This window comes from Rhinopithecus roxellana, chromosome 3 (genome assembly GCF_007565055.1).
Source record: "Rhinopithecus roxellana isolate Shanxi Qingling chromosome 3, ASM756505v1, whole genome shotgun sequence".
Taxonomy (NCBI): domain Eukaryota; kingdom Metazoa; phylum Chordata; class Mammalia; order Primates; family Cercopithecidae; genus Rhinopithecus; species Rhinopithecus roxellana.
In genome coordinates this window covers 44,833,029-44,845,353 of record NC_044551.1, presented here as the reverse complement: position 1 = coordinate 44,845,353, position 12,325 = coordinate 44,833,029, and the positions used below count along the sequence as shown (strand labels likewise).

Below are 12,325 nucleotides of genomic sequence, written 5' to 3'. Positions count from 1 at the left end.
TATGCATATATACATACACATATATGCTTACATACCTGTATATATAGATTATGTATACATGCCTACATATATACAAATAGACATATATATGTCTGTATATATCTATGTATTTATGTATGTATGCATGTATCTATGTATCTATGTAGGTATGTACTCATATTATATTTAGATATATTCCTACATATATACATAGATTATATATAAATACATACCTACATATATACACATATACACACACATACATACTTATATATAAGATCAGGGAAAAAATGTCTATCTACAGGACAAAGAAAACTGAAACAATGGTGTCCAATTGTTAGCAACACTGAAATCTATGTCGTATGTTTAAAAAATCCATTTTGCTTTGAATGTCATTCTCAGATTGTTTCCCACATACCCAAAACCTGTTAATAAAGTTTAAATGTTAAAAGTTTAAAGTCTGACAAAAATTTGTGTTGTTTTCTAGGAGCGAGATACACATTCAAGTCCCTAAAGAATGCTTTAATTATGAGCAAATCAGGATGCAAGTTGTTAACCTGCATAAAATTCCTAGTAATACTGAGCACTTCCTATTTTTTTTAATAAAGCTGTTGTAATTATAAAATGATAACATTTCTTTAGTTGTAAAACTTTTTTTTCTAAATAAGTTAAAATATTCTTATATTTCATTTACAACTTAACCTACTTTGATATTAACACCATTATTTTTGTAGTATGGAGAATTAGCAAATAATAACCTAAAATATGCAGCATTCATTTTGGAAATAAAAAAAGACCCTAATCATTTTACAAATACTTGAATTTTTAACTACGTAACTATGTTACATTCACATAACATTGCAAAATGTTTATTTTCAACAAATTGTAATTACTTGCTCTCGTTCTCTCTCTCTCTCTCTATATATATATATATCCCTATCTGGAAAAAAATCTAATATTTTAAATTGAAATATTATCTGAATAAATTCACAACTTTTAATTTTTTGTAAATGAGTAATTAATTTATGATCCATTTCAAAATGGAATTATGATACAACAGTGCTTTTTAGCAGTTTTTTGACATTTCAATGTTCCTTAAATAAACATGATTTCATTTTGTTTCTATGTGAAATAATCTATCAGAAACTCAGTTGCTAATACAATTGCATGTATTTATGTATAATCACTGTATGCTATACCTGGGAATCAAGAAATTTGTCACATAAACTCGAAGTATAGAACACAATTGTTAAAATATGCGATAACTAAGTCCCATTTATTTGTTCATCAAGCACCTAAGAGCAAACAAAACCCTTTTATTCTATTGTAATTGTTACTTTAAGAATTTTTATCTACTTTCTAAGCATTGCCTTTTATTAACAAAAACATTTTGAAAGGAGAATTTATGTAAACATCAAGTGATAGAACAGTAAGACTTAACAGTTACAAGGCTGACAGAAGAAACTAAGAGAAAAGAACAAATTAAAAAAAGAGAAATCTATATATTCAAAACTAGAGAATTCCATTTTAATGACAAGACATTAAAAATGGACTTCATGAGAAAATGTATATAATTAAGTATGTATACTTAATTACTGAAGTATTAATTAAGCATACTTAATTACTTAAGTATTAATACTTGATACTTTCGTGTATATAATTAAGAGTTTATCGGCATTCTTATGATAACTCATTGTTATCAATATTGTTCTCAGTCTAGCCAGTTTCAACAAATGGTTTTGCATGTTTTTAACATTTCTCATTTACTAATAAAGATTAAAGGTTGTGATATGTTTTAATATATACACGATTGGCTATAACTCTACTGACTAATTAACTCAACAATTTTGTGTCCGAATTAGGCAGATACGAAGAAATACCAATGTAGTTTCCAATCTTAAAAAAAAAAAAAAAAAAAAAACTAGACACAGCTTACACCCTTCACAAAAACTAACACAAATGTGATTATTGGCTTACATGTAACATGAAAACCTATAAAACTCCTAGAAGATAACATAGGAGAGAACCTAAAAGACCTTGTGTATGATAACTTTTTAAATATAATACCAAAGGCACAATACATAAAATAAATAATTGACAAGCCAGACTTCATTAAAATTAAACCCTTCTGCTCTACAGAAGACAATGTGAAGAGAATGGGAAGACAAGCCACAGGACTGGGAGAAAATGTTCGCAAAAGATACAATGAATAAAGGACCATTGTCCAAAATATACAAAGAACCCTTAAAACATAATAACAAAAGAAAGATTCATTTAAAAATCGGACCAGGTCGGCACAAGTGTGTAATCCCAGAACTTTGGGAGGCCAAGATGGACGAAATGCCTGAGCTACAGAGTTCGAGACGACCCTAGGCAACATGGTGAAACCCTGTCTCTACTAAAACACAAAAAGCTAGTCGTGTGTGGCAGTGTGCACCTGTAATCCCAGCTACTCCAGGAGGCCAAGGCAGGAGAATCCATTGGACCCAGAAGGCGGAGGTTTCAGTGAGCTGAGATCAGGCCACTGGCTCCAGCTCAGATGACAGGGAGACTCTGTCTCCAAAAAAAATGAATTAAATAAATAAATACATACAAACTGGGCCAAAGACCTTAAGAGATAAATCACTAATGAAACTATACAGATGGTAAATAAACATAGAAAAATCGTTCCACATCAAATATCTTCTGGGAAATGAAAATTAAGAGAACAGTGAGAAGCTACTGACAACACCAAATGCCGAAGGGGGTGTAGATAGAATACCAGGAACTCTCACTCATCCCTGGCTGGCAGGAGTACATAATTGTATAACCATTTTGGAAAACAATTAGCAGTTTCTTATAAAACCAAGCATACGTTTACCAATCATGCTCCCGTGCATTTACCCAAAGAAACTGAATAGTCATGTCCACACAAAAACCTTTGTAGCAGCTTTACTCATAATTGCAAAAACTTGGAAACAACCAAGATGGACTTTAGTAGATAAATGGATAAATAAACTATGGTACAGCTAATCAATGGAGTATTATTCAGGTATCAAGACACGCACACAAAAAGACATGGAATAAGCTTGAATACATACTTCTAAGAGTAAAAAGGCAACCTGAAAAGGCTACATACTGTGAAACTCCAACTATACAATATTTTGGAAAAGACAAAAGTACAAGACTGTAAAAAGGTCAGTGTTTGCTATGGTTTGGGGGGGGGGGCATTAGGAGGGATTGAAAAGCAGAGAACGGCGGACTTCAGGGATGTGAAAAGACTTTTTACGGTATACATGAATACATATTGTTATACATTTGTCCAAACCTGTAGATTACGTAATACCTACAGTGAACTTTAAAACAAGCTATGAATTTGAGTGGTCATGATTTGACAATGTGCATCCATCATTATATAATGTAACACGTGTACCTCTCTGGTGGGGGATGTTGATAATGGTGGAACCTTGTGATCATATGAATTAATACTTAATAAACTATCTTTCTCTTTATATATACACACACACGCACTCACACATACACATATATCTATTCCATTAGTTCTGTCCCTCTAGAGAACCCTGACTAATACACCTACCTCTTTTAAAACTCTGTAGGGCCATAGTTTAACCTGTAAACATCTGTCTGGTGAAGATGCAAATAATCTGTCCACAGAAACAGATAACCTCTAAGGTTTATTCTTTTGTAAAGCATTAAGACATATCCACTTTTGTATCTAACCAATCAATATTAGCCTAACCCTTTTTGTAAAATATCTGTCTGTATTTATATACTTGTTTGCTTTTGAGATATATTTATACAATTTCTCAAGAACTTCTTAAATTGATCATAGCATTTTCTTTTCCCCTCATTAACAGAGTTAAATAAAATATTTCATGCATACTTATTTTATATTTGTATAAGAATTATACTAACCTCTTGAAAATTATAAGGTGATAAAAGAGGAGTCTTTATAATAGAATGATTAATATTCTTTCAGGTATAGTAATACGATTACTGGGACGAATGATATCTCTGCCTTTAGGACTTTGAGGAATCACCACACTTTTCCACAATGGTTGAACTAATTTAAACTCCCACCAACAGTTTATGAGCATTCCTTTTTCCCCACAACCTCCCCAGCATCTGTTATTTTTTGACTTTTTAAAAATAGTCATTTTGACAGGTGTGAGATGGTATCTCATTGTGGTTTTGATTTGTATTTCTCTAATGATCAGTGATGTTGAGCTTTTCTTCATATGCTTGTTGGCCGCACATATGTCTTCTTTGAAAAGCATCTGTTCATGTCCTTTGCCCACTTTTTAATGAGGTTGTTTAAAACAATTCAAATTTTTAACTTGTGATTGTAATAATGCATATTAAACAAGAGCCATTAGCTTTGCTGGAAAAGCCTACCTTCAATGAGGAATTTTTCTTCAATGTGATAATAGCTTTGAATAAGAAACACACCTCTGAGGGTGGAGGCAGTGGCTCATGACTGTAATCCCAGCACTTTGGGAGGCCAAGACGGGTGGATCACCTGAGGTCAGGAATTTGAGACCAGCCTTGCCAAAATGGTGAAACCCCATCTCTACTAAAAATACAAAAATTAGCCAAGTGTGGTGGGGGGCACCTGTAATCCCAGCTAATCAAGAGGCTGAGGCAGGAGAATTGCTTGAACCCAGGAGGCAGAGGTTGCAGTGAGCCGATATCGTGCCTCTGCACTTCAGCCTGGACTTTTTACAAAAGCAAGACTTAGTCTAAAAGAAAAAAAAAAAGAAAAGAAAATAAAAAGAAACGTACCACTGAGACAGAGTTGTCCTTCAAAGAGCCTTTGGTCTACATAAGAGTCCTACCTGCAAGGAAGACACCTTTCTCAAAACATTCTTGATCCCCCAAGTTGGGATCAGCCATATGTGTCTAGCACTGCCCCTGAATCAAGAATAGGCAAGTACAGCACTGCCACCATGTCCAGCATGGGAAATTCAAATGCACCAAGTTCAGTGCATGTGGATGTGCTTCCAATAAACCTCACTCACGCAAGGTCAAGAGAATATTGAAGGAGGTGACTCCTCTGGAAGATATTGACAAGGACCGTAGTGATCCATTTTTTAACTCAATATATACCAAGGAAATCTTTGGTTACATGAATCAGAAAAAGGAAAAGTTTTTACGTACAAAACACATAAACAGGAAGATTGACATCAGCAGTGTCATGAGGGCCATTCTTGTGAACTGGTTGGGGAAGATACAGATGTCTTTTGAGATGAACCAGGAGACCTGGTCCTTGGTAGTGAAGCCAGTGGATCACTACTTCATGGAGGTAGTGTGCAAGAAGGATAGGTTACAACTCCTTGGTCCCACTGCCTTTTTGATGGCAGCCAAATTTGAAGAACCCTGCCCATCTTGTGTGGATTATTTCCCGTACCTCTGTGATGGTATTTATCAGTGACATGAGATGCTTGCTATGGAAATCAGTATCCTGCAAATCCTCAAATTTGACGTCAACTTTCCCATTGCCTACCATTTTTTGCTCAGATATGCTAGGTGTGTCCAGGTCAATATGAAGACGTTGACCTTATCACGCTTTATATGTGAGATGACTGTGTAGGAATAAGACTACATCTGGATAGAGCTTACAAGCTAGCTGCTGGCTCCTTCCTCCAGGCCCACTACATGAAGACGCTCAGACACTGAGCTCCCACCCTGGTATATTACAGTAGCTCCAAGACCTCTGAGCTTCACCACTTGGTCAGGCAGCTAAACAGCCTGCTGACTTTTCATTCCTGTGATAGGTTCAAGACTGTGTATTTCAAGTATTCTCACCAGGTCTTCTTTGAGGTCACCAAAATCTCCCCTTGGACATCTTGAAACTGGAGGAGATTTTGAACTGCTGATTATGAGGCTGAGGGCCTGGTGCTCTAGCAACAGCCACAGGGCTAGGCAGGCTTATTAACAGGCTGTGATTATTTTGTGCTTGAGTTGTCTTTTGATCACTTTTCTTCATTTTTTCTCTTTATCTTTTTCCAAACTCACATTGTTGTGAATATTTAAGTTTTTGTGAAAGAAAAAAATTGTCATATTTGAATAGATATTTTTAAAAAATTAATAATTGTTGTTTAAAAAAAGTTGATATTACTGGGCAGTATAAACTAGTTTAACAATTTTATTCACTTTTATTTGTAAAATTACCGTATTCTATATCAAAAGTATTTTAGTCTTAAATTTAAGTTACATATTCACTTATAAATATGCAGTTTGGAATAAATTCACCTGATTATTTATTTTAGAAAAATAATGGACATTCAATATTATTTTGCCCAAGTTGAGGATATCAAGATGATATTGTGAGTTTTGCAGGATCATAGTTATTAAAATCTTAAGTAGTTTTATACTTAAATTGTTTGAATAATTTGATCTTAGGAAATGAAAATCAAAAAGAAATTTAAAGCATATAGGTTTAAATAATATATATAACATTTGATTTATATAATATATATATACATAAATTTATTTGATTTATCCAAGATAAAGGTTCTGCATACTTGAAAAGTAACAAGTTTTATTTAGAAATACAAATTCTAGAATAGTCACTGTCAAAGAATATTCACCATGGCATTGATAAATATGTAACAAATGTATTCCTAATTCTAGGTGTTATTTAGCATAAGAATATTTGCTCTCTCTGCCCTGGGTTCCCTGCATCTAAACTGCCCCAGGTGCAGTGAACATGTTCAGTGACTGTTGTGGAAATAACAAAGTTTGTATTAATATTTAGTTGTCTCATAGAGATATTTAAGCATGTGTTTTACATTTTCTTTTGGCACACCTGGTTCGTGCTTATAAAAGCAGTGCCATCAGTAAACATAAATATACTTATAAAAATAAGTCCACTTATTCTATAGGAAGATAAAATTATTTAAAGTGAAATAATGTTTCTTCTGTACAAGTCTATTGTTAATTACACACTTTCAATATATTTTTATTTTTTAAATAGTTTTAAATATACTTTAAAATTCTTTACAGATGCATTTTACAACATAAAATGTATTTACTTTGTTACATTGAAGAATAAAGTCTTTTATACAAAACAAGAATTACAAGTGTCACTGAGTAACAAAAAGTAATGGAGAGTAATAAGTCAAATTTGTTTCATATATTAAACTAAAAGAAGATATATAAATAGTAGCATTAACTTCAAGGAGACTTATTGACATTTAAATATATTGTTATATAAATGATTCTGAATCTCTTCAGATATTACATTTTTTTTCAAGAACTATAATGGTGACATAATTAATTCAATAATTATATGTAGAAATATGTGCAGAATATAATGGCGCACAAATTAAAATTGGAACCATTTTGTATTGAAGTTAGAAATGTTTTTAATAAACATTAGTGGTTAGATATTTGGCATCTTAAGATATTAATATATTCACTCAAACATATAAATTTTTTTTATTTTCACACATGATGCACATAGTTGCTTTTGTCCTTTTTTGCGGAAAACTCATGCTAAACAATAGATTAATAGGTGCAGACTGACATAGAAATATTTCCAGGAACAGTACACAATAGAAAGTGTACTCATTCGGTGTTCAGGTAAACTAACCAATAAGGCAAGAACATATTCAATCGCTGTTTATCAAAACATTGAGTCAGAGACATAGAGAATCTAAGAGCAATTAGAGATGAATCATCAGTAATGAGAAACTGAAAGTTTTGATAAAATGTATTTTTATCCAGATAAAAATAAACAGAAAATAATATCAACAAAATTGGACAAACAAAATAATTTAAAAAATTCATCACAGAGCTGCAGGCATTTGGAAATGAATTATTATGAGAGGCATATTTTAAGGAAATTGTTAGACATTTGTCCATAGTGGTTAAAATCATGGATTCCACTCATATGGCCTAGTTTGAATTGACTCTATAATTTTGCAGCGTAACCTTAGACAATTTACCAAATCTCTTGGTCCTATCTATGAAATATGGCATGTCGTTAAGATGCAGCCTTGCTCAGCATAATGGCTGGTAAATAATACTTTCTAAATAAACATGAGACATCATTTTTAGTGTTATCAAGAGAGTAGATGATTTATCTATAAAACAGGAGCTAAGAATCAAAGGAGACAAATAGCTAAGATATTTTTTAAAAGATCAAATGTAAAGGGAGATGAATGAGATAAAGAATGATTTAAAATAAACTAAATGCAAAAGCAAGATTTAAATACCTTTTAGCATACTGAAGAGTAGAATTGACACTAGGGATAATTGTATTTGTGATGTTTATCCAATGCAGAAAAAAAAAATGGATGGAGATAAAAATAATGAGAAATGCAAGCACTGTGGCTAGTAAAGGAGAAGGGATATTTCGAGTGTTTAATGTGTCCAGGTCATACCTCACAGTGTTTACATGTGAATGCCAGTATATTTTTCTCCCCTTCAGCTGTCTGATAATGGCAATTTTTCCCTTTTCAGATGAAAATCAAGGTAGAAGGTGGTTCAAGAATCTGAAAGCTCAAGTTCCCAGTCTCCAGAGGAAGTTTTGCTGTCCTAGAGATGAAATGAGCTTCCATAAATATGACTGTGTGTGTGATGTGTATGTGTGTGTGTTGTTTTTTTTGTTGTTGTTCCAAACAGCTTTAACACCCATGATACCAAAGACAGAAGAATGCTTTGGGAGTTCTGGATGTGTCTATTACCATTAATGCGACTGTTTTTGTTTCCATTTTTTTCCCTCTACTCATTTGAAAGATCTATCCATAGCAGAGTTACTGAAACTTTTGGTATCTCAAATTTCCAACACTAGAAAAATGGGTCGGAAGTTATTGTGCCTACCTGAAACTAAAATTATAAAATTTAAATTATTTTAATGCAAATAAATAACATGTAGAAAATAATATCAGTCATTATTATCATTCTTTAATCTATGGTCAAATTTGTTTCAAAAAATATTACATAAATTGATGCTTTTAATTAGCACATGGAAAAAAGGATTGCCATATATATAATAAAATGACAGATTTAGTATAATGACAATATACGTATATGTTTGTATGGAGCAGATGAACCAAACTGACTTTTAATTTCAGTTTATTACACACAATGTGTTACTTGGAATGCTGACTTACTAAATAACAATTATTTTCACACAGAAAGTATGTCAGTATTGATATCTATATTTGTATTTTCATACCTAGAAATTAAATGTGTTTGTGTGTATGCATAGATCTATATATCTTGTAAGTGTAACAGGCTGCAATAGTATCAGATGTAATGGACTTATATTATTTCAGTGTGTAAATTTACAAGAGAGTTTATTTAAATAGGAAATAATATTGGTACATAGCTTGTGCTAACCAATAAGAGTGGATATAATAATAATGGCTACTGAATTCTTTTCCATTGCCAAGTTTATCTTGGTGGTAATTTTTGTACTTAGAAAACTAAACTGCTTTTAGTGGGGTACTGAGGCCTTCTTTAACCCACTGCAAAAGAAATGTGTTAAATAGTACCCTAGAGTCCCAGTGATTAACACCTAACTACAGTCAGTAAAAGTCAGTTCATTTGGAATTCTACTTCCCTCAATTATCTTAGCCTTCTCAAACCCAGACATGCTAAATAGTGATAATTCTTGTTCATAATGATAACTCCAAGGAACTCAGATTCCAGTATATTTTCTGGCTCTTTGAAAAGAATATGTTTAACAGAGTTTAGCACTGAACTAATTTGATTATGCTCCAAGACTGTTCAAATGGCTAATCCTCATATTCTCTAGGAAATATAGTAATTAACCAAGATTTCTCATACCCCTTATAGCATTCTGAGTAATTGAATTTACTGTATGGAGAATGAATTTGAACTCTGTGGAAAGTAAGACTCCATGTTCTTTTATTTTTAAAACACACTTTGGGCAGGTTCACTTAACTTCTGCTCTGATTTTTTTTTTCATTTATAAAGTTATAATACTGATATGCAAGTTGCTGCATATCAGACACATAACAGAAATCTATAAATGAGTTTCATTATTATAGTTGTTGTTACACCTGTCGTTCTACAATACCAGTTCATTTTGTAACATTTATTAGTAGAGAAAAGGAAAGCAGCATGGTCTAATGGAACAAACCTCAGATTATGTTTTCAGCTAGTCTGTATTCAAATCCTGCTTTCACATTTATTAATTGTGTTCCTGGGCCTCAAGTTTTCTTTTCTTCATAACTATAATAAGATTAGAGAAATGCTATGATCTATAAGCATGACATGTTTATGTGTGCTAGAAGTTAGTAATTTATAACACTCAATGTGCTTATTGATATAGCTTTAAACACTTAATATAAACTAGTCTTAAGCAAATGAACAGTTTTTGAATGTGTATAATGAAAGTACATTATAAAGTTTAAGTTCTACATGCTATGTGAATATTAATAGCCTCAAAAGTAAACTCAGAAGTTTGTTGAACTAAGTTGATGAAGTATGCATGTAAAGAAAGGATCCCACTTCTTTTGTACAGACAATTTCATATCTATAATGAAAATCAGAAAGCATTATTTTTGTTGTGGGGGGAAAATGAGGTTTATTATCTGTTGAAATGCCATTTCTCCTCATCATATCTTAAACAATGTAATCACTTTATGAAAAGTTGCTTATATGCTCAACAATTAATATACTGACAGTTTTGATGAAGATAGTCATAAACTGGTTTGCAATTACAATTGTTGGATTTTAAGGAAACAAAATGATTTTATTTTGTGAAGACAGTCAAGAAAGCACAAAATGATAGTTTGTTTAGTTGAATATTCAATATGCAAAATGTTTCTGTTTTGAATATTGTTGACTTGTGGAAAAATAATAAATTATCCAGATGCAGATGTTACCACAATTGGAGAATTCTCAATGAGAGATAGTGAAGATTAAGTCAAAGCGTATGTTAAAAATAGTCAAATTCTTTTCTTCTTCTTCAAATATACCATCTTACTCTTTAAAGTGCCTTTGATTGTGCATAGAATACTTATGGCTTTTTATAATTACTCCATTACAATTTAGTGAAGGGAAAGTAGAGTAAAAATGGGAGAGTATATGTATTTGTCTTCTAATATCAGGTAAAGGTATCAGTAAAATTCAATCATTCATCATTCAACATATTTGCTGGAAAAATAGCTTTTCTCCTTTCTACTTCAAGGTCAGCAAATGACATGTTCAACCATTCTGTGTATAATCGTTTATCCCCCTGAAAGCTAGCAAGTCAGAGACCCAATTTCTACATGGGAAATGGGAGAAGAAAGAGCAGTTCACCTCTGCATTTAAAACAAATATTTCAGTATAAAAGGCACAACGGTCACAAAATGGAAGAATATTAAGTGGATTTGGCATTACATCAAATATAGAACACAAAAGCAATTAGCAACAGAACAGTAAAATATTTTCCTTTCAATAATGGCTCATTGCTGCAAATCAGGTAACAATAATCAATTTAATAGTGTAAGTTGAAATACCTGGGTTTAGTATTGCTCATTAAAGACAAAAATCAAGTATTTGAAGCCGTAGCATACTATTTTTAGATCAACTATTACTGTTGTGGTATGTGATAGGTTAAAGATTAGGGAGGAAAACATGATAGTTCCAAAATGGCATGCTATGGAATTAAAGATAGCAACAACAAAAAAAATCAAGATTGACATACGGTGGGTGGTCAATATCCATTAAGTTGTGAAACATTAAAAGGAAGTGGGTAACTGTCCATATTAATCAATTCAGGCTACTGTAACAAATTATCATAGACTGGGGGATAGGGGCTTATAACAATGAACATTAATTTCTCATAGCTCTGGAGACCGGGAAGTCCAAGATCATGGTAGCAGCAGATCCAGTGTCTGCAGAGGGTCTGCTTCCTGGCTTGTAGAAGGTCATCTTCATTGTTGTGACCTCACCTGGTAGAGAGCTGAGATAGAGAGAAGGCAAGCTCCCGTGTCTGTTGTTATGAGGCAAGAAATTCTGTTTGTGAGAGATGTACCTAATTCTTCCCAAAGGCTCTACCTCCCAATACCATCACTATGAGAATTAGGATTTCAACATATAAATTTTGGACGTATGCAAACATTGAGTTTACAACATTGTCCTAATAAAAGAACATAAGCTTTTCATTCATTTTACTTTCTTGGTGTTTTCTGTTTCTCCTTCTTCACTTCCTTTTCTGATGTGAGAAATATCAGAAGGAAATGAAATAGAAATCTAGGTATTGACACTGACTGAACATCTGGATGACTTGGGGAAAGTTGTTTGTGTTTTTTCTGCTTTGTGTTTATTAATGAATTGTTTTACCACTAGCAAAAATAACTCCAAAGCATTGGCTCCCAAAAAT

The 12,325-nt window shown here is 32.5% G+C and overlaps 1 pseudogene; it reads left to right on the top strand.

The window, feature by feature from the left end:
• Nucleotides 1-5,104: 5,104 nt before the first annotated feature.
• LOC104654350 lies at nt 5,105-5,883 on the top strand (annotated as a pseudogene).
• The last annotated feature ends 6,442 nt before the right edge of the window (nt 5,884-12,325 follow it).